The 27,905-nt window shown below is 39.8% G+C and overlaps 1 protein-coding gene and 7 non-coding genes across 8 annotated transcripts in view; 1 reads left to right on the top strand and 7 right to left on the bottom strand.

The window, feature by feature from the left end:
• Window positions 1-27,905, top strand: part of LOC138242535 (scavenger receptor cysteine-rich type 1 protein M130-like) — a 358,811-nt gene that overhangs the window by 296,906 nt on the left and 34,000 nt on the right. The gene's annotated exons all lie outside the window — the stretch shown is intronic.
• trnaw-cca (transfer RNA tryptophan (anticodon CCA)) lies at window positions 8,830-8,901 on the bottom strand. Its single transcript has one exon. It is a non-coding gene; the product is annotated as a tRNA-Trp (tRNA).
• On the bottom strand, window positions 10,342-10,415 carry trnan-guu (transfer RNA asparagine (anticodon GUU)). Its single transcript has one exon. It is a non-coding gene; the product is annotated as a tRNA-Asn (tRNA).
• Window positions 12,436-12,507, bottom strand: trnaw-cca (transfer RNA tryptophan (anticodon CCA)). Its single transcript has one exon. It is a non-coding gene; the product is annotated as a tRNA-Trp (tRNA).
• On the bottom strand, window positions 13,948-14,021 carry trnan-guu (transfer RNA asparagine (anticodon GUU)). The gene has a single exon. It is a non-coding gene; the product is annotated as a tRNA-Asn (tRNA).
• trnaw-cca (transfer RNA tryptophan (anticodon CCA)) lies at window positions 15,640-15,711 on the bottom strand. Its single transcript has one exon. It is a non-coding gene; the product is annotated as a tRNA-Trp (tRNA).
• trnan-guu (transfer RNA asparagine (anticodon GUU)) lies at window positions 17,152-17,225 on the bottom strand. The gene has a single exon. It is a non-coding gene; the product is annotated as a tRNA-Asn (tRNA).
• On the bottom strand, window positions 18,859-18,930 carry trnaw-cca (transfer RNA tryptophan (anticodon CCA)). The gene has a single exon. It is a non-coding gene; the product is annotated as a tRNA-Trp (tRNA).

The raw sequence follows: 27,905 nt of genomic DNA, 5'->3' as shown, positions 1-27,905 counted from the left end.
CTGTTTAGACTTTTAATTATTTAAAACTGTATTAAAGCAGCACGATACACAATGCAACGTAAATCGCTATCTTTGTCTTCTGTGTAATAATGTTCACCTCTCTGTCCAGCAAATTTACAATAGTAATAATAATGAACTTTATTGTATATGGCGCCTTTAAAGGTGGCTCCTCAAAGCGCTTTACAGGTTAAAAACAATACTGTTAGGCTGGGAAAACGTTTTTTTTTTAAGAAATACAAAATGAGATATAATGATATGTTCCGGCTTAGACATTAACGAAAAGCATAACGCGTGTACTGTATACACTGCAAGTACAACCCCCCTCTCTGCAGGAGTGCTGGCTGTGACGAACTGAACCGGTTTCACGGGTATTTTCAAAGTAGGAGGCGAGATTTCCAGCGAAAGACACCTCCCCCCCCTCAAAAACCCAGTAAGTACAGTACTTACTAGTTAAAGGCTAGGCTCCTCAATGAAATCGCTTTAACATGCTAATGCGTTGGTGTAACAGTCCGGGCGTGGCAAGCCTCTAATTTCAACCCGACTACGGCGAAAGGAACCCTTCTTTCATTAGAAGACAATGAACATATTTTAGCCCTGAATGAATTAATAGCAAACATGGTTTACATAAAAGACATTTTTCCAAGAAAGTTTAGCCTTTGTCACTAATGAAACCACTAAATAAAGACATAAATATAAAAATCTTAAGATTTTTAAAATACATGACTTTGCTAAAATTTATTTGAAAATAAAAACAATTACAAGAGAGAGAACAGGGGAGGGATGTTGGTTTTGCATAAGGGGCGGGGCTATGGGAATTTGGTCTGTTTGGGAATGTGTAGTTACATGTTCTGGCTGTTTGTGAATTATCGTTGTTGAGTATGGAGTGTTGAGGTATTGATTTTGTGTAATGCTTTATGTTGAAAATTGAGGTGGATTTTGTTTATGATAAACAGGATAAACTGGGATGGGAGGAAGGTTTGGTTTTGCATAAGGGGCGGGATTATGATAATTTGAGGAATTTGCGAGAGTAAAATTGTTTGATATATTTGATTTTGTATTGTGGTTGTTATCTATGTTTTTGGTTGGTATTATGTTTATATGGTTGTTTTTGTTGGTTGGTTGTTATTATGGTTATTAATAATACGATCTATAGTTGAAATCTGAGCCTAAATAAAAAGAAAAAGCAAGTGATTAGGTTTATGAGCAATCTAATTACTTATTCGTTTAAAACGCTATATAAAATAAAGTTTATTATTAATTTGCTGGACAGAGCGGTGAACATTATTATGCATAAGACAAAGATAACGATCCTGATCAGTTTAGAAATCTGTGTACGCTGTAAGGTTTTTACTTCTTAAACTTTTAAAATACACGTTTTGAATAGAAAGAAATCCTCTTCCTGGTACAGTATGTATAGCAAACCAGCACGTCTTTTTTCTCCAATCAGAGGGGTGTCAGATGGTGTCAGCCAATCACCATTCTGAAGCCCTACCATAATCTCTGGTATGGGGAGACCCCAGAATTCTGTCCCATAGTTTAGACAGATGATAGATACTTTTATTGATCCCATGAGGGAAATAAAGCAAATCATTTTCATTTTAGGAAATTATTAAACGCTCGGTTAAAAGCAAAGGAGATTGTCTGTTATAGCGGACATAAAAACAAGAGTTCGCTGGCATTATATCCTGGAAGACACAGACCGGCGCCAGACCAGTAAAATGCCTGATGAACTAGGGATTGGACAGTTTCCAAGTGCTTGTACAATCGATGGAAATGTTAAAATAAATGTGCAAAAGAAATAAACAAAATAATCATTTATTTCTTTATCATATTGGGTAGCTAATGTCCTCTCTTTGCTAGTTAGTGGCTGTGTTTCTGCGTTGGGTAGCAACGGGTGACTGTTCTCAGGCGGAAGATGTAAACAGCTTTATGTTCGTGTTAAATAATTTTTTTAAATTAAAATTCATTCCATACAGCAATCGCATATTTGGGTACCGTTTCATAAAACTTTCATGCTTAAAATGTTTAGGGAGAAATGGAAAACTGGTGTGTATTTTTTCTTTCAACTACCAAGACCAGCCATACACAGTACAGTTTACATACATACAGTAATGTTTATGTTCCTAAATTAATATCGTTCATGACCTTCAGATGCGTTATGCTCCTCTTCTTTTTATGCTCAGCTACTAAAATTTCCCTTTAGTGGTAAAATCCATATAAATATTCAAAACTAAGCGGATTAAAATGTGCACAGTAAAGACATTAAATGATTAAATCTTTGCACTACCAACCAATGCACCACGAGTGCCCCTGTCGGTCATTTTGGCCAGCCAATCACTTACCGCGGTGCCCTCCGGTGCCCTGCGGTGGCTTGTGGGTAGGTTACTGTACCGCGGGTTTTTACCGCGCATTTTGAATGGCTGCATCTGTACTTAATTGGCTTTATGATTTGGTATTGATTTTGTATCGTTGTATTATTAACTTTGTGCTTTCTGTGTTTTTATCGTATTGTGGACTTATTTTTTAAACAAATGCTTACAAAGGCAGACACGGCACACATCTGTTTATACCAGCGGTGAATTGTACATTTTTATTAAGTACAATCTACTGTGCATTTTTGGGAGTATAACAGATTCGATATAAAGTGGCAAAAATCTAAAAGGGGAAAATACCCCAGACTGCGTGTAAAGCCCTTGTTGTGGCTGTTGTTTTATTTTTAGATAAAAATGGCGTAGTGTGCACGAAATGTTGCAGAAACACAATCTAATATTTTAATAACTGTTATTTTAATAACTTGATAAGTATGAGGCCCCAGATCCAAATCTTCGGTTCTGATTTTTTAAACATGATATCTTCCCTTCCTCTCGATGTGAGCAATTGTTTTTTTTTTCACATTGCGATCCAAAGAGCCTCAGACGCACAGTCTAACAGTAACCAAACCAGAATGGATTCTGCTGGGAGCCGGACTGAGCTCATTCTCACTCCCTGTGTTGAAAACAGAATTATCTCTTCCCCGAACATCGTCTACAGATCACTTGTGTGCTTTTAACCTTCTCGCAGCTACAGGCGAGACTGAAGCTGGAGATGTGAAGGCACCCGCTGGTGCATCTTCTCCAAATTTCACTTCTCTTTTTTTTTAAAGTAGATATAGCCCTGAAAAAAGCATTAGCTTTATCAGTTTTTACATTAATCGATTTTAAAACAAATATTATATATTTTATTGCAATTTACATAATAATAATAATTATTATTATTATCATCATCACTTACACTTATATAGCGCTTTTCTGGACACTCCACTCAAAGTGCTTTACAGGTAATGGGGAATCCCACTACCGCCACCAATGTGCAGCCCCACCTTGATGATGCAACGGCAGCCATACTGTGCCAAAATGCTCACCACACATCAACAATCAGTGGGGAGGAGAGCAGAGTAATGAAGCCAGTTCATAGATGGGGATTATTAGGAGGCCATGACTGGTAAGGGCCATTGGAAAATTGGGCCAGGATGCTGGGGTTACACCCCTACTCTTTCAAGAGACGACCTGGGATTTTTAAAGGCCAGAGAGAGTCAGGACCTCAGTTTTACTTATCAGCCGACGGACGGCACCTGTTTACAGTTTAGTGTCCCCGTCATTATACTGGGGCATTAGGACCCACATGGACCACAGGGTGAGCGCCCAGCGACAGAAACCAGATGGTACTGTGTGTCGGGCTCGGCTGCAAGCAGGACAATGATGTCACGGGGACAAAGTAGAAAAAATCAGAACGGTTCTGTAAAAGACCTGTGTCAGCTGTCGGTTCGCAGTCTGGACTCTAAATCCATCGATCTGATTTCAAATCTCTCTAAAACCTGAGATGTGGCTTCTTTTGAGTAGTTATTCAGGAGAACATTATGTTAATCGTATAGATGAATCGTTTAATATATTCAGGTGGATAGCTACTCCAGCATGCATATCTGCAAAGAAACAAGTAATATTGTAGGTTTATTCCATGCTGAAAAGAGAAGAGAGAAAACAAACCTGAAGAAGTTTTCATAGCTGAAACGTTGTGTTTTCTCTCTTCTCTTTCAGCATGGAATAAACCTATTACTTGTTCCTTTAATATATTGTTCGGTTGAATTCAAAATGCTTTACTACTACAAGAGAGGATTATAGTATGGAGGATGAGACAAATTTATGATTTCTTGGAAGAAAATGGTTTTACTTTGCATTCGAAATGAATCAAAACTTTTGCGTGACACACAAGCCCTTTGTCTTTTTTAAAGATATCATATTTTTAAACAGACAAGTATAGAAAAAGTTTTTTTTTTACTTAGAAATTTTGGATGGGGGTGATGCATTACTAGTAGTGGCACTGAGGTCACTATGGTGCTGTTGAGCACCATAAGGTTAGGGCCAGTGGTGTAATGTATAATGCATCTGACTTTGGATCAGAAGATTGTAGGTTTGACTCCTGTCTGACTCATGTTGCTTTTAAACCAGTAGTAGATTTTCTTTATGTAAATTAACTGCAGCTGAAAGCTATAGAAAACACGTTGGCTAAATTGCAATGAACTGTCGAACTGTTTTGCACGAAGCTGCAGACTACTTAACACGGTACTGTCTGAAGATCAGCTCCTGCTCTGAGCTCAATAGCAATGCAAAACTGTGCGTAACAAAGCTGGCGAGCAGCTGAACTTGTGCTAAATAGTCTGTTCGGTGATGAGGGTTCAGTACTGGCGTTGTTCTAATTAGCACGAACTGCACAGGCTGAATCAGACAATTTCAAATAGTCTGATCAGTGTAGGACAAGTTAATGAAGAATTATTACTTTGTCTGTCTCTTGTTTGTATATAAATGAATGTCTCTGACAACTTAATGTTAGTTTTTAATTTAGTTTTACGATGTAGGTCAGGCGTTGACATATGCACAAACACACGAAATGTCTCACTCCTGATTCAGCTCATGAAGCAATACGAGTGAAGCAATTCCTCCTGCTTCTCGTACAACCGTATCAGAACAGAAGCCCGTGTCACCCCGCTCTGATTCAAGAGCGACTCACATCTTGACAGGGTGCTTGGCATGAAGGGGGGGTACTGTCACGCCCTCTGCAGCCAGAGGGCGCTCCTTCTCTGTCCTGTCCCTAGTTTCCAGCCTGCTGTCCTTCCTGTCCCTCTCTTTCCCTTGGGCTATATATTTCTGGGTCTTGCACTCTGTCGTTGCTCAGCATTGACGTTTGGATGTCCTGAGACCCGCCTAGCACCAGGGCGCCCCACGTCCGCTCCCTGAGGGCATAGGTTTCTATATGGCATTCCTGAACTCTTTGCACTAATGAGCCCGGGCCTTTTTCCCGTCTCGCCGCTACGCATATGGGTCTTTTTCCGCTCTCCTACTCCCCATGGTTAGTCCCTTTGGACGTCCGTGACAGGTGCCCCTTTGGAATGGTTTTCAGAAAATGTGAGAAAAGGAAAGTTATGTACAGTAAGCTCTCACACACAGCTCTCAAACACAGCATTAGAGATTGGAATCTGATTGTAAAAAAAACTGCCCGTCTCCCCGCCATTTAACGTTGCTGTTGTTTTTATTTTACATATTGTTAGCATTTTAATGAATTGTTAAAAGATTTATACACAAATCGCTAAATACGAAACGTAAAAACCCAACTGTAAGCAATTGACCATTCATATTCCTGAATTTTAAATACCTATATTTATCTGTCTCCAAGTGCCTGGTGCAGCTATTTTGAAAGCATACCTCAAGGAGGACTTTACACGCAGTCTGGGGTATTTTCTCCTTTTACATTTTTGCGATTTTATATCGAACCTCGTATACTCCCAAAAGTGCACAGTAGCTTGTACTGTGTGCCCTGTTTGCCTTTGTAAGCATTTGTTTAAAAAATAAGTTCACAATATGATAAAAACAGAGAAAGCACAAACTTAATAATATAACGATTCAAAATCAAAACCAAATCATAAAGAAAAAGAGTCAATTTCCACCTGCACTGATATCCCTTCAAATGTTTTATAAGAACTATTGACGTTTATAGAGTAGAAGCCTGGTCCATTTCTTCTACTAAACGAGACTATGGGAGTGAGTATTTTGATGTCGAACTGGGATTTAAATAAAGAGGAACACTACACTACATTGGGCTACGCGTGTGACAAAACGTTTATTTTAGACTTCTCGATAGCTCAGTTGCTAGCTCTTAAAACTGTAGAAAAAGCAGTGAGTATGTCTTATGTCCCTGGTCTGAATCCAGTTTGAAGGATGGTGTTTTCTTGTTCCTTAATCAAAAAGTGAATTGCGAATTTGTCTTTCACTTTGACGTTCACCCGAAAGCTCAGTATACAAAGAAGTAGAGGCTCCTGTTCTGAATAATCCTCACGTCTGATTGTTTTGCTCAGACCTTTAAAATGTACACTGTGGACTATTTGCTCTTCCTAACACAATTAAAAAGCCTCCGGCAAACTTATCGATCGGGAGTTTAGTTCAGTGATAGCGCGCACTTAAGTTTTCTATCGCCGGCATCTCTGTATTCTTTTTAAACGCGATATTTTTTATTCTTCGTGTGTGAATTTCAGGGAGACTCATAAACCCTTTCTCTGTTTTTAAGATACATTATTTTAAACCAGACATAATGAAAGACGTAGTAATTAGACACACGTACAAAACACATGAATCTAATTGAAGAAACTTTTGACCGGGGCGATGTATTACTAGTAGCGGCTCTGAACTCAATGTGGTGCTGTATAGGAATGCAATACAAACGCCAATGGCACAATGGATAACGTGTCTGATTACGGATCAGAAGACTTTAGATTTCTACTCCTTCCTGGTTCGTGAAGAAGCTTTTAAACCACACTACTCAACACTGACATCGAAGTGTGTGCGGTCCTACACAACCTTACTATCGACTAGATGAGTCTTCTGTTCTATCTCCGATTCTTTCCGCACATTCCTGCTATTTCACCACCGTTATTGTAGGATAACAGCCACAGACACGAGAAGATATACTATTCCGAACAAATGTCTTAAATAATCAAGTTGAAAAGGGTGACAATAAGTTTTTGTTTCTTTAACGTAACCTAACTTTTGCCTGTAAAGTTCACATTATTTTCTGTAGCCGCAAATCCCCAATATTTCTGCTTTCTCCCGAGAAACACAAGCGTGGAGTCAAATCATATTAAATAACACAACACATCTATTAATTTAACACCCAGATGTGACAGAACACATGTAAGACTTACACACAGCTTTTAATATGATATAGTGAATTTGCAGGTATCCTGGGGAGGGAAGAGAACTGATATTAAGGAAATACATATTTAAAGAGGATGTAAGTCTTAAATGTGTTTTGTCACATCTGGGTGTTAACTGAATAATTTTCTAGCATTATTTATTGTGTTTTGACTCTATACTTGTGTTTCTCAGGAGAAGGCAGAAATATTGATGTTTACATTTATATTCACATTCCCGGTGATATTGACATAGGTACTCAACTATTTACTTGTAGTTTGACTAGTGTCAAAAGTTGAAAATCTCTGAAAACATCAAGATGGCTAACGACGTGCAAAGAAACTCAATCACATTTAGAGAAGGTAATGTTTAGATCGGATTAATTCGAAGTGTGTCTCTGGGTGCATTTGATCTACGAACGTTGTGTTTAACTGAAGCACAACCTGACTGAGTGTGCCATAGAAACTGACACATGTCATATTTTTCCACATTCACAGATTTTTGGCTAAAGTAAAAAAAAAATCGTTGTCATTTTCTTGCCAGCTGGCAGTAATTCTTTTGAACTGATAACAAAGACAAGCATTTTAGCTTTCGCGATGTGTGGAGTTCTTGAAAAACAAGTTGTGCCAAAAACGAAATAAACACCTCCATTAAACTTAATGCAGAAGCATGTTGTCTATAACAATAAACGATGCAAATGCTCACCTAGCAAGATCTGCTTTACTACAAGAGAGAAGTAGAGTGAAAGACGTGATCATTTCACACCGCTGTGGAACGAAACGCTTTTGTCTTGGAATTCTAAATCAATTAGAAATTCAGAGCGACACATAAAGGCTTTGTCTGATTAAAAATGATGATTTTTTAAAACTAAAAAAAAATGTAGAAAACACGTTTCTCACTTAGAAATTTAAGATGGGGGTGGGGTATTACTGGTAGCGGCACTGAACTCACCATGGTGCAATTAATTTACGTGACGGGCTAGTGGTTTAATGGATAACGCGTCTGATTTCGGTTTATAAGATTGTCGATTCGACTTCTACCGGGGCTGTGTGATTCAAATCAGGCTCCTCAGAAATAGATGTCTGTTATGTAAATGAACCCCACCTGAAAGCAAACGTTGGGTCTGGGTTCCTTTCTTTCCTGCATGAAATAGCAAATCGTTACAAAAAAAAACACCAACTAATGTCCAATAGTCCAATAGTTAGTCATTTAAGTAAACATGAATATACTGTAAGGTCTTGGTACATGGGAGTGGATTTCAACCACAATTAAAAAAGGGCAAATTATAATTACAGGCTTCAGACACTTTTTCATACAAAAGTGACCAAACACTCCCTAACTTTCAGGTTTGCTTGAACCTGTAACAGAAAAGCGGTTTGAAACTTCCATTCTCTGATGTCACTGTCTCTAAAGTCGGACGTGATGTTTCGCGGATGTGCAGTGTGCCTTTTCTCTTGTCGTGTTCAAGATGAAATGCTGCATAAGCTCCTGACTGGGTGTTCTGTACTGTTCTGTTATTTCGTTCGGATTACCTAGGTGGTGTACAGCTAAAACCCGACTGCATGCTGTAAATTCCGGGTTCGACACCAGCAGCACCTGCAAACACATCAGCTGACCTCAACGTGATTTGAACACGCAACCTTCTGATCTGGAATCAGACGCACTACCGTTGCACCACAAGGTCACTTGCGACAAGTGCTTTTAATTCACCCAAAGAGAAAAATCAGCGTCCCTGAAAAATATTGTTTTCATTCTCTCCTGTGAGGAGCGCCGCTCTTCCAACGAGGGTCTCTTCTTCCCAGACCACAGATTATTCTTCCCGCCCGGCTCTCTCACGGAGAGCAGACACACCGTCTCCACTAATGTGTTTACTACATCTATAGATCTGACCCCCTACAGCCCCGATATTCCTGGACAGGATATTTACCACCAGCCTGGTGAACTTCTCATCTTGACCTCTCCCAGGAGGAGCACAATTAACACAGAATCCTCTCTCCATTTAGCAAATAACACAAAACACTGTTTACCTGTCAAGACAGAAAACCAGGCTGCTCCAGGTGAGGCTTAAACTCACAACCTCGGCATGAGTCCACTGAATATGTCATTTTACATGGCCTGAACCAGGAAAGAGATTGGAAGTCAAGAAGTTATGGTTTTGTTTTAATACTTGCCTACTCTTTTAATTTTTCGGTCAAATCTTTTATTTGGGAGTACTTTCAATGGATGTTAATCTTTGTCCCGATGCACGATTCTGGGCCATGGTGAGTCTTGAATAATGTTCTTATAGGCTTCAGTTTGGAAAAGTGCGGTCTTCAGAAGCTACCGAAACCGCTAATGGTTACATAACACTTAATGCAAAAGCAACGTTCGGGTTTGAAAAAATATATTACTTGCTATGAATACAAACACTGTTACAGGAGGCGTGTTAGGGCTATTTTAGCTTAGATCATCAATTCATCTTACATTTCTTCTCCATCTATATCAACAGCGTCATCGCTACTGAGCGCTAAAGGCAGGTCCTGGCAATACAATCTTCTTTAGAAAACATTTTTAAAACTATTTCCACTACCATACATAAAGTAAAAGATACCGATTGCACGCACCTAATAAAATCTCTTATCCAGGGACGTTGTAGCTAGATGCAAATTCCAATCGAAAATGTATCAGCTTTAACATTTTCTTTTGGATCCACAGGACGATCAGCATGAGACTCAAAATATACCTGTGTTTGATTGTACAGCATAGATTGTACAGCATGTATGCTTACATTTATGTTAAAATTAAGGTAAATATATCAAAATATCAACATCCAACTTCACAGTGCTAACGTACTGTAACAGTGCTTGTCAAATTTTTAAACAAATCTGCGTTGTATTTCTAAACTCTTTTAGCAGAGGACGCAACAGGAGTATAAATGATATCTCCCGCCAGCCATTCAAAGATACTTTTCCAAGGGTGAATATGGATTTCTGGGGAGTTGCGGTGTTGATCACTATTGGACTTCCCCGGTCTCAAGTGTTGTTGTTGGACACGGGCAAAAGACTCGCATTTTCTGCAAATATAAAGAGGGTTAAGGTTTCGGCTTCAGCGGAGACAGTGTTTACATTGACAATAATAAGAAGATCGTCCCTGGGTGGGTTTGAACCACCAACCTTTCAGTTAACAGCTGAACACGCTCGCCGATTGCGCCACAGAGACTGATGAGAGAGGCTTTTCTCTATTCGCACCTTTCCGGTCAAAAAATAAACATTGCTTGCATTTTCTTGCCAGTCGGCAATATTCCTACTGCTCTGATAGCCAAGAATTACATTTCATTTTTCACAAGCTGTATGAATTTCTTGAAAAACAAGTTGTTGCAGAAAGGAAATGTATTCATTCATGCTTTAAACTAAATCAAGCCCTATGCGGTTGTCCAAGATGGTACAGTGCCTTGCGAAAGTATTCGGCCCCCTTGAACTTTTCAACTGTTTTGAGCTGTTTTGCAAGGAAGAATGGGCAAGAATTTCAGTCTCTCGATGTGCAAAACTGATAGAGACATACCCCAAGCGACTTGCAGCTGTAATCGCAGCAAAAGGTGGCTCTACAAAGTATCAACGCAAGGGGGCCGAATAATTTTGCACGCCCCACTTTTCATTTTTTTATTAGTTAAAAAAGTTTCAAAAATCCAATAGATTTCGTTCCACTTCACAATTGTGTCCCACTTGTTGGTGATTCTTCACATAAAATAAAAAAAAATATATCTTTATGTTTGAAGCCTGAAATGTGGCAAAAGGTTGAAAAGTTCAAGGGGGCCGAATACTTTCGCAAGGCACTGTAGTTTCTGCACAAAAAGACAGGAAGAAAGGCACAGCTGGGATGTGGAGCCCGGATCTCCAGTTAACGAGACAGGTACTTAAACCGACTCAGCTACGGTGCCGGCAGAATTCTCCTCTTTTATAGCCGCTTGGACACACCGCTCTGAGCCATCTGCGTTCACGAAGCCCTGAGTCTGCCGGCTGAGCAAGCTGCCTCCTTTACACGGAACAGGAGCCCTGACCGTAAGAGAAATGAAGAGAAATGGCTTTTATTGGGCACTTTTCATGTCCAATGCGCTTGACATCTCCCAAGGGGGACAGAGTTCATTAACGACACTTTTCCTTTCTTTCTTCTTTCTGTACATTTTGATGAAAGAAAACGAGAAATCATGTAAGGGAAAACATGTAAGGGAAAACATGCACATGCACATGTCTTTTTTTCATGGAGAAAACATGCACCGGGAAATGTTGTGTTTAGAAGAAGTGAGTTAACATGAAAAGTGACCTAATTTACCGGAGCAAATGCTCACCAAGCAAGATCTGCTTTACTACTAGAGAGAAGTAGAGTGAAAGACGTGATCATTTCACTCCGCTGTGGAACGAAACGCTTTTGTCTTGGAATTCTAAATCAATTAGAAATTCAGAGCGACACATAAAGGCTTTGTCTGCTTAAAAGTGATGATTTTTTAAAACTAAAAAAAAATGTAGAAAACACGTTTCTCACTTAGAAATTTAAGATGGGGGTGGGGTATTACTAGTAGCGGCACTGAACTCACCATGGTGCAATTAATTTACGTGACGGGCTAGTGGTTTAATGGATAACGCGTCTGATTTCGGTTTATAAGATTGTCGATTCGACTTCTACCGGGGTTGTGTGATTCAAATCAGGCTCCTCAGAAATAGATGTCTGTTATGTAAATGAACCCCACCTGAAAGCAAACGTTGGGTCTGGGTTCCTTTCTTTCCTGCATGAAATAGCAAATCGTTACAAAAAAAAAAACACCAACTAATGTCCAATAGTCCAATAGTTAGTCATTTAAGTAAACATGAATATACTGTAAGGTCTTGGTACATGGGAGTGGATTTCAACCACAATTAAAAGAAGGGCAAATTATAATTACAGGCTTCAGACACTTTTTCATACAAAAGTGACCAAACACTCCCTAACTTTCAGGTTTGCTTGAACCTGTAACAGGAAAGCGGTTTGAAACTTCCATTCTCTGATGTCACTGTCTCTAAAGTTGGATGTGATGTTTCGCGGATGTGCAGTGTGCCTTTTCTCTTGTCGTGTTCAAGATGAAATGCTGCATAAGATCCTGACTGGGTGTTCTGTAACTTCATTCGGATTACCTAGGTGGTGTACAGCTAAAACCCGACTGCATGGTGTAAATTCCGGGTTCGGCACCAGCAGCACCTGCAAACACTGACCTCAACGTGATTTGAACACGCAACCTTCTGATCTGGAGTCAGACACGCTACCGTTGCGCCACGAGGTCACTTGCGACAAGTGCTTTTAATGCACCCAAAGAGAAAAATCAGCGTCCCTGAAAAAGATTGTTTTCATTCTCTCCTGTGAGGAGCGCCGCTCTTCCAACGAGGGTCTCTTCTTCCCAGACCACAGATTATTCTTCCCGCCCGGCTCTCTCACGGAGAGCAGACACACCGTCTCCACTAATGTGTTTACTACATCTATAGATCTGACCCCCTACAGCCCCGATATTCCTGGACAGGATATTTACCACCAGCCTGGTGAACTTCTCATCTTGACCTCTCCCAGGAGGAGCACAATTAACACAGAATCCTCTCTCCATTTAGCAAATAACACAAAACACTGTTTACCTGTCAAGACAGAAAACCAGGCTGCTCCAGGTGAGGCTTAAACTCACAACCTCGGCATGAGTCCACTGAATATGTCATTTTACATGGCCTGAACCAGGAAAGAGATTGGAAGTCAAGAAGTTATGGTTTTGTTTTAATACTTGCCTACTCTTTTAATTTTTCGGTCAAATCTTTTATTTGGGAGTACTTTCAATGGATGTTAATCTTTGTCCCGATGCACGATTCTGGGCCATGGTGTGTCTTGAATAATGTTCTTATAGGCTTCAGTTTGGAAAAGTGCGCTCTTCAGAAGCTACCGAAACCGCTAATGGTTACATAACACTTAATGCAAAAGCAACGTTCGGGTTTGAAAAAATATATTACTTGCTATGAATACAAACACTGTTACAGGAGGCGTGTTAGGGCTATTTTAGCTTAGATCATCAATTCATCTTACATTTCTTCTCCATCTATATCAACAGCGTCATCGCTACTGAGCGCTAAAGGCAGGTCCTGGCAATACAATCTTCTTTAGAAAACATTTTTAAAACTATTTCCACTACCATACATAAAGTAAAAGATACCGATTGCACGCACCTAATAAAATCTCTTATCCAGGGACGTTGTAGCTAGATGCAAATTCCAATCGAAAATGTATCAGCTTTAACATTTTCTTTTGGATCCACAGGACGATCAGCATGAGACTCAAAATATACCTGTGTTTGATTGTACAGCATAGATTGTACAGCATGTATGTTTACATTTATGTTAAAATTAAGGTAAATATATCAAAATATCAACATCCAACTTCACAGTGCTAACGTACTGTAACAGTGCTTGTCAAATTCTCAAACAAATCTGCGTTGTATTTCTAAACTCTTTTAGCAGAGGACGCAACAGGAGTATAAATGATATCTCCCGCCAGCCATTCAAAGATACTTTTCCAAGGGTGAATATGGATTTCTGGGGAGTTGCGGTGTTGATCACTATTGGACTTCCCCGGTCTCAAGTGTTGTTGTTGGACACGGGCAAAAGACTCGCATTTTCTGCAAATATAAAGAGGGTTAAGGTTTCGGCTTAAGCGGAGACAGTGTTTACATTGACAATAATAAGAAGATCGTCCCTGGGTGGGTTTGAACCACCAACCTTTCAGTTAACAGCCGAACGCGCTCGCCGATTGCGCCACAGAGACTGATGAGAGAGGCTTTTCTCCATTCGCACCTTTCCGGTCAAAAAATAAACATTGCTTGCATTTTCTTGCCAGTCGGCAATATTCCTACTGCTCTGATAGCCAAGAATTACATTTCATTTTTCACAAGCTGTATGAATTTCTTGAAAAACAAGTTGTTGCAGAAAGGAAATGTATTCATTCATGCTTTAAACTAAATCAAGCCCTATGCGGTTGTCCAAGATGGTAGTTTCTGCACAAAAAGACAGGAAGAAAGGCACAGCTGGGATGTGGAGCCCGGATCTCCAGTTAACGAGACAGGTACTTAAACCGACTCAGCTACGGTGCCGGCAGAATTCTCCTCTTTTATAGCCGCTTGGACACACCGCTCTGAGCCATCTGCGTTCACGAAGCCCTGAGTCTGCCGGCTGAGCATGCTGCCTCCTTTACACGGAACAGGAGCCCTGACCGTAAGAGAAATGGCTTTTATTGGGCACTTTTCATGTCCAATGCGCTTGACATCTCCCAAGGGGGACAGAGTTCATTAACGACACTTTTCCTTTCTTTCTTCTTTCTGTACATTTTGATGAAAGAAAACGAGAAATCATGTAAGGGAAAACATGTAAGGGAAAACATGCACATGCACATGTCTTTTTTTCATGGAGAAAACATGCACCGGGAAATGTTGTGTTTAGAAGAAGTGAGTTAACATGAAAAGTGACCTAATTTACCGGAGCAAATGCTCACCAAGCAAGATCTGCTTTACTACTAGAGAGAAGTAGAGTGAAAGACGTGATCATTTCACGCCGCTGTGGAACGAAACGCTTTTGTCTTGGAATTCTAAATCAATTAGAAATTCAGAGCGACACATAAAGGCTTTGTCTGCTTAAAAGTGATGATTTTTTAAAACTAAAAAAAAATGTAGAAAACACGTTTCTCACTTAGAAATTTAAGATGGGGGTGGGGTATTACTAGTAGCGGCACTGAACTCACCATGGTGCAATTAATTTACGTGACGGGCTAGTGGTTTAATGGATAACGCGTCTGATTTCGGTTTATAAGATTGTCGATTCGACTTCTACCGGGGTTGTGTGATTCAAATCAGGCTCCTCAGAAATAGATGTCTGTTATGTAAATGAACCCCACCTGAAAGCAAACGTTGGGTCTGGGTTCCTTTCTTTCCTGCATGAAATAGCAAATCGTTACAAAAAAAAAAAACACCAACTAATGTCCAATAGTCCAATAGTTAGTCATTTAAGTAAACATGAATATACTGTAAGGTCTTGGTACATGGGAGTGGATTTCAACCACAATTAAAAGAAGGGCAAATTATAATTACAGGCTTCAGACACTTTTTCATACAAAAGTGACCAAACACTCCCTAACTTTCAGGTTTGCTTGAACCTGTAACAGGAAAGCGGTTTGAAACTTCCATTCTCTGATGTCACTGTCTCTAAAGTTGGATGTGATGTTTCGCGGATGTGCAGTGTGCCTTTTCTCTTGTCGTGTTCAAGATGAAATGCTGCATAAGATCCTGACTGGGTGTTCTGTAACTTCATTCGGATTACCTAGGTGGTGTACAGCTAAAACCCGACTGCATGGTGTAAATTCCGGGTTCGGCACCAGCAGCACCTGCAAACACTGACCTCAACGTGATTTGAACACGCAACCTTCTGATCTGGAGTCAGACACGCTACCGTTGCGCCACGAGGTCACTTGCGACAAGTGCTTTTAATGCACCCAAAGAGAAAAATCAGCGTCCCTGAAAAAGATTGTTTTCATTCTCTCCTGTGAGGAGCGCCGCTCTTCCAACGAGGGTCTCTTCTTCCCAGACCACAGATTATTCTTCCCGCCCGGCTCTCTCACGGAGAGCAGACACACCGTCTCCACTAATGTGTTTACTACATCTATAGATCTGACCCCCTACAGCCCCAATATTCCTGGACAGGATATTTACCACCAGCCTGGTGAACTTCTCATCTTGACCTCTCCCAGGAGGAGCACAATTAACACAGAATCCTCTCTCCATTTAGCAAATAACACAAAACACTGTTTACCTGTCAAGACAGAAAACCAGGCTGCTCCAGGTGAGGCTTAAACTCACAACCTCGGCATGAGTCCACTGAATATGTCATTTTACATGGCCTGAACCAGGAAAGAGATTGGAAGTCAAGAAGTTATGGTTTTGTTTTAATACTTGCCTACTCTTTTAATTTTTCGGTCAAATCTTTTATTTGGGAGTACTTTCAATGGATGTTAATCTTTGTCCCGATGCACGATTCTGGGCCATGGTGTGTCTTGAATAATGTTCTTATAGGCTTCAGTTTGGAAAAGTGCGCTCTTCAGAAGCTACCGAAACCGCTAATGGTTACATAACACTTAATGCAAAAGCAACGTTCGGGTTTGAAAAAATATATTACTTGCTATGAATACAAACACTGTTACAGGAGGCGTGTTAGGGCTATTTTAGCTTAGATCATCAATTCATCTTACATTTCTTCTCCATCTATATCAACAGCGTCATCGCTACTGAGCGCTAAAGGCAGGTCCTGGCAATACAATCTTCTTTAGAAAACATTTTTAAAACTATTTCCACTACCATACATAAAGTAAAAGATACCGATTGCACGCACCTAATAAAATCTCTTATCCAGGGACGTTGTAGCTAGATGCAAATTCCAATCGAAAATGTATCAGCTTTAACATTTTCTTTTGGATCCACAGGACGATCAGCATGAGACTCAAAATATACCTGTGTTTGATTGTACAGCATAGATTGTACAGCATGTATGTTTACATTTATGTTAAAATTAAGGTAAATATATCAAAATATCAACATCCAACTTCACAGTGCTAACGTACTGTAACAGTGCTTGTCAAATTCTCAAACAAATCTGCGTTGTATTTCTAAACTCTTTTAGCAGAGGACGCAACAGGAGTATAAATGATATCTCCCGCCAGCCATTCAAAGATACTTTTCCAAGGGTGAATATGGATTTCTGGGGAGTTGCGGTGTTGATCACTATTGGACTTCCCCGGTCTCAAGTGTTGTTGTTGGACACGGGCAAAAGACTCGCATTTTCTGCAAATATAAAGAGGGTTAAGGTTTCGGCTTAAGCGGAGACAGTGTTTACATTGACAATAATAAGAAGATCGTCCCTGGGTGGGTTTGAACCACCAACCTTTCAGTTAACAGCCGAACGCGCTCGCCAATTGCGCCACAGAGACTGATGAGAGAGGCTTTTCTCCATTCGCACCTTTCCGGTCAAAAAATAAACATTGCTTGCATTTTCTTGCCAGTCGGCAATATTCCTACTGCTCTGATAGCCAAGAATTACATTTCATTTTTCACAAGCTGTATGAATTTCTTGAAAAACAAGTTGTTGCAGAAAGGAAATGTATTCATTCATGCTTTAAACTAAATCAAGCCCTATGCGGTTGTCCAAGATGGTAGTTTCTGCACAAAAAGACAGGAAGAAAGGCACAGCTGGGATGTGGAGCCCGGATCTCCAGTTAACGAGACAGGTACTTAAACCGACTCAGCTACGGTGCCGGCAGAATTCTCCTCTTTTATAGCCGCTTGGACACACCGCTCTGAGCCATCTGCGTTCACGAAGCCCTGAGTCTGCCGGCTGAGCATGCTGCCTCCTTTACACGGAACAGGAGCCCTGACCGTAAGAGAAATGGCTTTTATTGGGCACTTTTCATGTCCAATGCGCTTGACATCTCCCAAGGGGGACAGAGTTCATTAACGACACTTTTCCTTTCTTTCTTCTTTCTGTACATTTTGATGAAAGAAAACGAGAAATCATGTAAGGGAAAACATGTAAGGGAAAACATGCACATGCACATGTCTTTTTTTCATGGAGAAAACATGCACCGGGAAATGTTGTGTTTAGAAGAAGTGAGTTAACATGAAAAGTGACCTAATTTACCGGAGCAAATGCTCACCAAGCAAGATCTGCTTTACTACTAGAGAGAAGTAGAGTGAAAGACGTGATCATTTCACGCCGCTGTGGAACGAAACGCTTTTGTCTTGGAATTCTAAATCAATTAGAAATTCAGAGCGACACATAAAGGCTTTGTCTGCTTAAAAGTGATGATTTTTTAAAACTAAAAAAAAATGTAGAAAACACGTTTCTCACTTAGAAATTTAAGATGGGGGTGGGGTATTACTAGTAGCGGCACTGAACTCACCATGGTGCAATTAATTTACGTGACGGGCTAGTGGTTTAATGGATAACGCGTCTGATTTCGGTTTATAAGATTGTCGATTCGACTTCTACCGGGGTTGTGTGATTCAAATCAGGCTCCTCAGAAATAGATGTCTGTTATGTAAATGAACCCCACCTGAAAGCAAACGTTGGGTCTGGGTTCCTTTCTTTCCTGCATGAAATAGCAAATCGTTACAAAAAAAAAAAACACCAACTAATGTCCAATAGTCCAATAGTTAGTCATTTAAGTAAACATGAATATACTGTAAGGTCTTGGTACATGGGAGTGGATTTCAACCACAATTAAAAGAAGGGCAAATTATAATTACAGGCTTCAGACACTTTTTCATACAAAAGTGACCAAACACTCCCTAACTTTCAGGTTTGCTTGAACCTGTAACAGGAAAGCGGTTTGAAACTTCCATTCTCTGATGTCACTGTCTCTAAAGTTGGATGTGATGTTTCGCGGATGTGCAGTGTGCCTTTTCTCTTGTCGTGTTCAAGATGAAATGCTGCATAAGATCCTGACTGGGTGTTCTGTAACTTCATTCGGATTACCTAGGTGGTGTACAGCTAAAACCCAACTGCATGGTGTAAATTCCGGGTTCGGCACCAGCAGCACCTGCAGCACCTGCAAACACATCAGCTGACCTCGACGTGATTTGAACACGCAACCTTCTGATCTGGAGTCAGACGCGCTACCGTTGCGCCACGAGGTCACTCGCCACGTGTGCTTTTAATTCCCCCAAAGAGAATAACAGTAATGCTAGAATAACAGTAGTATTAAAACTACTACTACTACTGTTAATTCTCTAACAGTAACACTATAATTATATTTAATATTAACATGAATATGAACATTAAAACTAAAACTATCAGTAGCGCTATCATCATTAATACTCACATGAACACTAGCATTAAAACAACCAGTTGTACTCTCATTAATATTAATATGAATACACTAGTATTAGTATTTGTTGCTACCCATGATGTCACATCGCTCTTTGTGACGAACGCGATACACCTAGACGCGCACAGTGACATGGCGCCTGTCCCCGTGGTTACCATACTTATGATTTATAAACACGGGAAAAAATACAGGTAAACTGTTACTTACATACATTTATCAACTTGTAATATATTTTTTTAGCTCTAGGATACAGTTACCTAAATAATAATAAGAATAATCATTGTTTAATTTCAGTTTGAACATTTTTTACATTAAACGCACTACGGTAATTGATCGATACAGTCTTTATTGACTGTTTTCTAGATATTTAAAAAAGGATCAAAACCAGAAAAAGAATCAGTACTCACCAATCGGTGAAGTTAATCGTTTATTCTACGGTTTTTTAATTGAATTAATTGGTTTTCGATAGATAAGTGATCAATAACTCTCCTCCGTGCGCACCCTGTGCCTCCCGCGGTCTTGCTCTCTGATCCAGGCGCTCAGGCTGGTGTCTGTGACATCACAGCGCTCTTTGTAACAGAGCAGAGCGCGTCTCCGCTGGAGGAGACTCCTGTCCGGAGCCTGGGGGGCTTTTCTTACAGATATAACATCCCCCCCAAAAAACAACACACCGGGCTGTGAAGAGAAGCGAATCATAACAGTTGTAAAAGGAGAGCGACAAACCAAGGAATGAAATAGTTTACTTCGCAGATTAATGTGTTACAAGGCGTACCCGTGTGGAGCAGTAGAGAACGAGCACAAGTCCCTGTAATAAGTGCTTTTAAATGTTTTAAACGAATCATCAGAGTATAGAAGCCAGGAGGATCAGGAACCTGATCCTGGAGGTTAAAATGTGTATCCTGGTTTTATTTCCAGCCTGCTCTCAGTTCCATAGGTAGTCTGATTACCTGTTACAATAATTCATCTAATTGTAAATTTATAAGACTGTGAGACACCTGTGAGAGACATATGAGAGCTGGTGATTCCCTGGGCTGGTGTGGAATCACACACAGACAGGTCTTCTTCTGTGTGATCTGAGTCCCACTGCTGAGAGCTACAGACTGGTCAACTGGTCACTACTGTAGACACGACCATCGGCCCATCGGCTACTAATAATCAATATACAGTGTACTGACCAAAGTGTCACTACTTGTGTTTATTACATAAAAAGATAATTCCACACTCACGTGTGTTATAAAACATTTATAAAACATGTTTGGAGACTGACATACAGTAAAGAAAGTAATACTGAAGGGCTGGAGGTCCTGGAAAGGGTTAATAGAAGCTTCTTGCTTCTGACCTGGAACAGAGTCCACAGCTGACAGATCAGTGAGTCTTGAGCCCAGTTCACAGAGAGGAGAACCAGGAGCTCTTCTGTCTCTAAGTGGCTGTGAGGAAGGAGAAAATGGGAAAATGTGACCTGAGTCCAGGCTGTTCTGTCTGATATTATTCATGTAACAGCACTGATTGTCTGAATGTCCTCTGGTTCTGGATTGACGGATAAAAAGAAGTATGGAGCTTCTGTCCGATTGTCTCTGAGCTGTGAATCTGACTGAGAAGAGAATAATGATTTTTTATTCTGCCTCTGATAATTTTTCTCTTTGCCAAGTGGTGTTACATCCCCTTCAGAAACTCTGCACAGACTGTCAGAGTGAGAGAAAAGTAGAGAAATGGACAGATAAGAGCACACGCGGCGAGAGATACATACGTCTTGATTTACTTTGAACCAAGTGTTCATTTCCTTTGTGGAACAAGTTGTTTCTGAACTTCAAGAAATTCATACAACTTCTGAAAGATAAAATATAAGTCTTGCTAATCAGGACAGAAGAAATACCGCAAGAAAATGTCAGTGATTTTTCTCCTTTCAACGAAAAGTGGAGAAAAACAACGGCAGTGCATCTCCGTCGGCTTGATTTAGCTTAATACAAGTATTCACTTCCTTTTCTAAGGATTACAGACTGCGAAAGATGAAATAAAGTTATTGGTTATTCATGGTCAGTGCAGAAGAAATACTGCCGGCTGGCAGGAAAATGTCAGTATTTTATAATTCTTTAACTACAAATGTGTGAATGGCAAAAAGCAACGGGAGTGTGTCTCTGTGCAGCTGTTAAATGAAGGGCTGGTGGTTCAAACCCACTAAGGGACGAGCTTCAGACTGTTCCGCTGTAACCATAATCTCTGCTAAAGCTTGATGGGATTTCTTCGCAAGCCCTCTTGAAATTTGCAGGAAATATCTATTTTACTCGTGTGGAACTACAAGTAAACAATTAAGTACCTGTCAATGTCCAAGAAACCATTTTCACGTGTGGAATTTTATCTTCAACTGGCTGTCAGGAGAATTCATTTATACACCCGTTGTATCCTAAAATATTTTAAAATTAGAACACAGATTTGTTGGAGAACTTGAAAATCCTTGACAATCATTATTAAATGAGCATTATACACATGTGCGTTGATATTTTGTATATGTACCTTAATTGTAATAAAATTAAACATAATTGCTTTGAAATGGATGTTCATTTGAAGGATTTGAGGAAACTATCAAGGATCTCAGAACAACCAAAGATACATTTGGGCATCTGCTATTGGTAAAGATTAAAGAGTACTGTAAGTGTGAAGCTTGCACACACACGAGATAAAAATCAGTTTTAATGTACTTCATTAAACTGATGGTGTGCTTATCAATCGTGCATAAAATGTACATAGCTAAGGATGGTTTCAATCAGTCAGTCTCTGAGTTACAAGCCCAGCACAGGTCCGCTGCGCCACTCTGCTAACAGATGTCTTAGGGTGATACAACACAACTACTCTATCATTGTTTTCTAAAAGTGCGCCCGAGATGAAAAGTTTCAACGGTAAACGCAGACGTCACTTTGAGCACTTGGTCTTTTATAGTACAAATCATCACATGCTGCTCTACATGGGCATGTCTTCAAGACCATTGTGAACCAAACCTTCTGCCAAACTGAATCTTTCGTCGTTAATTCCCAAATCTTCAATGAGAATCAGTAAAACGAAAACCAAACCCATGTACACAGTTGCGTCCTAGCGTGAAAGAAAAATGATGTAAACATTTGAGAAATAACGAGAGTAGTCTGAACATCTCCAGCCTGTCAACTGCTCTACAAAGAGATCGCTCCCTCTACACCCACTTTATAACGCTGAAAATGATTCAGGAAGCACAGCAAAGTTCTAAAACCAGCAAATGCATCTGCATACATAAAATCTCAATTTTTCAAAAGTAAAATCTTCAGCTTTGAAAGATTGTCATCTAAATATTTTCGTTTTTCTCTTTTTTACATAACACGCTTTCAAGAAACAAACTGTCTGTGTATCTAGCTTTGTTAAATTAAAATCGGCACATCCCAGTGGGCAAAAGATGTAGAATATACGACTATTAAACGCATACCTTAGACGTGTAAATTTGCTCCGTAACTGGTCTAGAATTAAATTCTAATATACGTATATTGTTATACGTCAATTAGACATCTATGATTATATGTTTATTATACATAAATGGTTGGAGTTCTATTATACGGATACATTTAGAGGACTATTATACATATATAGTTAAAGGGCTATTATACATCAAAGAAAGATTTTTATAGGTGTAGAAACTAGTAAATAAAGCCAATGATTTGTTTTAGAAATGTATTCTTAAAATATACAATTATTCACACCTGAACAATATGTAGTTCAAATTATACATTATATACAATATTGTAATCAATATTTACAATTTTTGTGTACTTTAATCAAAGAGATAAAAAAGCGAATCTGTTTCATTCAGACATTGATCAAAAGCTCAATAAACGACGAAGTAGAGGTTCCTGTTCCGAATTCAGCCCACGTCTGATTGTCTTGTTTTGGCCAAGATCTGATCTTTGAATTAAGGGACTACTCTGTCTGCTTTGTAATTCAAAAATACATACAATGTCAAGTTTTTTGTAGATATAAAGGTGTTCTCTGTTTTCAAAGGATAGGTACTTAATTGGCATAATGATTTGGTATTGATTTTGTATCGTTGTATTATAAAGTTTGTGCTTTCTGTTTTTTTATCGTATTGTGAACTTATTTTTTAAACAAATGCTTACAAAGGCAAACACGGCACACATCTGTTTATACCAGTGGTGAATTGTACATTTTTATTAAGTACAAGCTACTGTGCACATCTGGGAGTATAACAGGTTCGATATAAAGTGGCAAAAATATAAAAGGGGAAAATACCCCAGACTGCGTGTAAAGCCCTCGTTGTGACTGTTTTAGATTTAAATGGTGTACTGTGCACGAAATGTTGCAGAAACACAATCTGATATTTTGATAATTATTATTTTAATAATTTGATCAAATTGAGGCCCAGGATCCAAATCTTCAGTTCTGATTTTTTTAAGTGATATCTTTCCTTCCTGTCGTGGAAGTCACACGATGTGAGCAATTGTTTTTTTTACGTTGCGATCCAAAGAGCCTCAGACGCACTGTAACCAAACCAGGATGGATTCTGCTGGGAGCCGGACTGAGCTCATTCTCACTCCCTGTGCTAAAAACAGAATTAGCTCTTCCCAGAACATCGTCTACAGCTGCTGGATGGTGCTCTGCGTCTTACTGCTCCGGCAATTACTTTGACGAAAGACAGATCACTTGTGCGCTTTTAACTTTCTCGCAGCTACGGGCGAGACTGACGCTCACGATATGAAGGCACCCGCTGGAACACATTCTCTAACTTTCACGATCGCGACAGACTTAGCTTTTTAAAAAAAAGTAGATATAGCCCTGAAAAAAGCATTAGCTTTATCAGTTTTTACATTAATCTATTTTGAATCAAAGTTTGATATTTTTTTATTTTTTATTGCATTTTACATTATAATAATCATTATTGCTTACACTTATATAGCGCTGTTCTAGATACTCCACTCAATGCGCTTTACAGGTAATGGGGATTCCCCTCCACCACCACCATTCTCCTGAATGATCACAGAGAGTCAGAACCTCGGTTTTACGTCTCAGCCGAAGGATTTTTAGCGCGACACACAAACCCTTTGTCTTTTTTAGAGTGATTTTTAAACAGACATAAATGTAGAAAATGTGTTTTTTTTAGTACTGCAATAGCAGGGTCAGTGGCGTAATGAATAACGCGTCAGGCCTCGCGTCAGAAAATTATAGGTTGGCCTGCCGTCTGGCTTGTTGCGTTTATACCACTTACATTCTTTTATATAAATGAACTCCACCTGAAAGCTATAGAAAACACTTTGGGTAAGTTGTCTGCAGCCTCATGCGAATTTCGACAACTTACCCAAAACACTGTACTGTCTGGAGATCAGCTCCAGCTCTGAACTCAATTGCAATGAAAAACCATGCGTAACAAAACTGGAGAACAGCTGAACTTGTGCTCAGTTCGGTGATGAGGGTTCAGAACTGTCCTTGTTGTAATTAGCACGAACTGCACAGGCTCTGAATCAGACCATGTCAATTAGTCTGATCAGTGTAGGACACGTTAATGTAGAATTATTAATAGGTTTATTAGTTAGTTAGTTAAGGTTTACCCACCTGAACTAATGTAGAATTATTACTTGGTCTGTCTCTTGTTTGTACATAAATGAATGTCTCTGACAACTTAATGTTAGTTTTACGATGTAGGTCAGGCGTTGACATATGCACGAGTATATGAAATGTCTCACTCCTGATTCAACTCATGTTCTATAGGAGATTGGCGATTCCTCCTGTTTCTCGTACAACCATATCAGAACAGAAGCCCATGTCACCCAGCTGTGATTCAAGATCGACTTGCATCTTTATCCCTTTTTTGTTCGTGATCATTATTTTCTTTAGTTATGATCAATATTGAACTTTTTCTAAATTAAATGACAATAATCAAACATGCAGGCAGATTTTTGAAAAGTATTCGGAATTGACAGGGTGCCCCTTTGGAACAGTCGTCAGAAAATGTGAGAAAATGAAAGTTATGTAATCTCTCCCACAAAGCATTGAAGATTGGAATCTGAGTGTAAAAAAGCTACCCGTCTCCCAATGATAGGCAGGGATACACACCATGACTCGAATAGACTCAGCGAACTTTAACACCTATGATATTACGAGTGCTTTGCACGTGTCGAATTTCAAGAAGGAACTACTACAACAGTTGTGGACATAATTCAATACCACCGGCAAAGTCCAATGCCGGTAACTTCTGAGAAAATAATGTTCACTCATGGAATTTGGTCTTTGAATGGCTGGTGTGAAAATTCATTTATACTCCTGTTGCACCCTCAGCTGAAACATGTTAAAATAACAACGCAGATTTGTTGGAGAACCTGACAAGAATTATTGGGTTAGCACTGTATGTATTCTTGTATATTTACTTTAATTTTAATATAAATGTAAACATGCATGCTGTATAATCTATTGTAATTTTAAAATGTTAGCTGAGGATGCGAGGGGGGCTATTATACCTTGTGAAACACGCAAGGAACTGTAAAAAAGGCTGGTATTTGAATAAAATTGGCGATCACAAGAAAACCACAATTTATGTGGTATTATCATCAATATCCTTCAAAATCTACGTTCAAATGAAAGATTTGAAGAAACTATGAAAAAAGCAATAGTAGTAGCAGAGGATTTTGATTTTTGCTCTTCAAGTCAGTAGATCACCGTAGAGTTGCTGTCACGCCCTCTGCAGCCAGGGGGCGCTCCTTCTCTGTCCTGTCTCTAGTTTCCGGTCTGCTGTCTTTCCTGTCCCTCTCTTTCCCTTGGGCTATATATTTCCGGGTCTTGCACTCTGTCCTCGCTCAGCATTGATGTTCGGATGTCCTGAGACCCGCCTAGCACCAGGGCGCCCCACGTCCGCTCCCTGAGGGCATAGGTTTCTATACGGCAATCCTGAACTCTTTGCACTATGAGCCCGGGCCTTTTTCCCGTCTCGCCGCTACGCATATCGGTCTTTTTCCGCTCTCCTGCTCCCCACGGTTAGTCCTTTTGGACGTCCGTGACAGTTGCGCCCCTACAAACAGCACAAAGGATGAAACCCACCTCCTTCGTTATTGCTATGTTTGGGCCGGTGAAAGTAGCGTTTGTGCTATTGAAAGCATCTCAGAAGATGAAGGTGCAGTCACTTCCACATGATATCATTAGATCCGACGACAAGAGCTGAAGACCCCCAGTCCAAGTCAGCAATGTGAGGAAGATGGATATGGAGGAAGGTGCAGTAGTGTAGCCGAGCAGTCTAAGGCACTAGAGTTTGGGCTCCAGTCTCTCTGGGGGCGTGGGTTTGAATCCCACTGCTGCCAAATGTTAATGTTTTAAGACCTGCAATACGATCAGTAAAAACGCTTTTTGTTAGGCTGCGGGACGTGTTTAGAGATAGACTTTCTAAAAGACAGGCTTGACATCAAGGCAGAAAAAATATTTTGTTTTCTCAACAGAAATTCTCTTTGGCACGTTCAGCTTTATGTAGGGAACAACATCTGCCGAGATCACTTTTGAGGCAGTGCACATGATAGTGTACCGGCAAGTACATTTAATATTGGCTGTGGTGGTGAGCTGCTTTTGTCTGTCTTCACGCCGAATCGTTGGCAGGGGTAAAGCTTATTAAATCTTTGAACATAGCGCTCCATTAGAAGTACTTTGTTCATGATCAAAAGAGATCAGAGGATTAACTTCATGAATTCACATAGCATACCTTACAGGAAAGATTTAAAAGGGGAATTGATTGTGCTTCCTGATGTTGTTCCTGTGGTTTCTTTGGATACAAAGGTGAATGTTCTTTGATGTTCTGCTAGAGTATCCACTGGGTGGGTTTTATCAATTAGCTCGGATAGGTCATCAGTGCTCCGTCTCCGGAAAATAATCAGGACTGTTTTTTCCTGTGCTGTCTTTTAAAACATATAAGATCACGAGTTTACAGATTTCTCCAAATAACAACTATACATTTTAACCCAGCGGTTAGCATTCCTTCAATCCAATAGTTTTACTCTGGGTTAAAAGCAGCGCAATATACAGAGAGATGATATTCAAATATTTCAACGTTCTGTTGGATTACCTGTATGGAGATATCGCTCAGAATTCCTAATATGATTTTGAGTTCAGTTTTGCTTTACTACTTTCAGAGTCTTTTATTGACCTTGCTGAAGCAGAGAAGTGACATAATCACAAATGTGACCTTCCTGTGCTGCTGTTTCTGGTTAATAATGATTACTGCGAGGAAAAAAAACAGCTCCTTGCAACCAATGCACTCACTTGTTGAGTGGGTATTTTCCGAGCTGCTCTTCCTCAACTACAAAGTTAGTTGTCGAGCAAGGACATCTGAGAAGGAGTCTGAATCCGTCAAGAACACAGGAATTCTAATATCGCACTGCCATCTTGTGTCCAGAGGTCTGCTTTTTCCTTATTGGATTTTTTGGTGTTTAAGAACACGCTTCCTACCTCGAATGCTAGTTTCAAAAGATGTTACCGGATGACAGATTATCTTGAAAAGATTTGGGGATGCACTGGCCGTGATCAAACCCAGCTCAATTATTTGGAAGGCCCCTGTTCCACCAACACACTTCTAAGAAGCACCTGCACATTTTCGCAAACCTCTCTCTCACCTACAAACTTATGAAGACACAGACATCCAATGAAAACTAATTTGATTCACTCAAGGCTCGACTCTTTTGTTGTGATGTCGTTTTAATTAATGTTAGCTATGATAAGGTGTCATTTCTGTCTCTTAAAGTTTAAGAGTCTGCTCCTTTCTTCCTGGTATAGAAATAA

This window comes from Lepisosteus oculatus, chromosome 14 (assembly GCF_040954835.1).
Source record: "Lepisosteus oculatus isolate fLepOcu1 chromosome 14, fLepOcu1.hap2, whole genome shotgun sequence".
NCBI lineage: Eukaryota > Metazoa > Chordata > Actinopteri > Semionotiformes > Lepisosteidae > Lepisosteus > Lepisosteus oculatus.
Note: the sequence above shows the minus strand (reverse complement) of the source record. Positions and strands in the feature narration are given on the sequence as shown.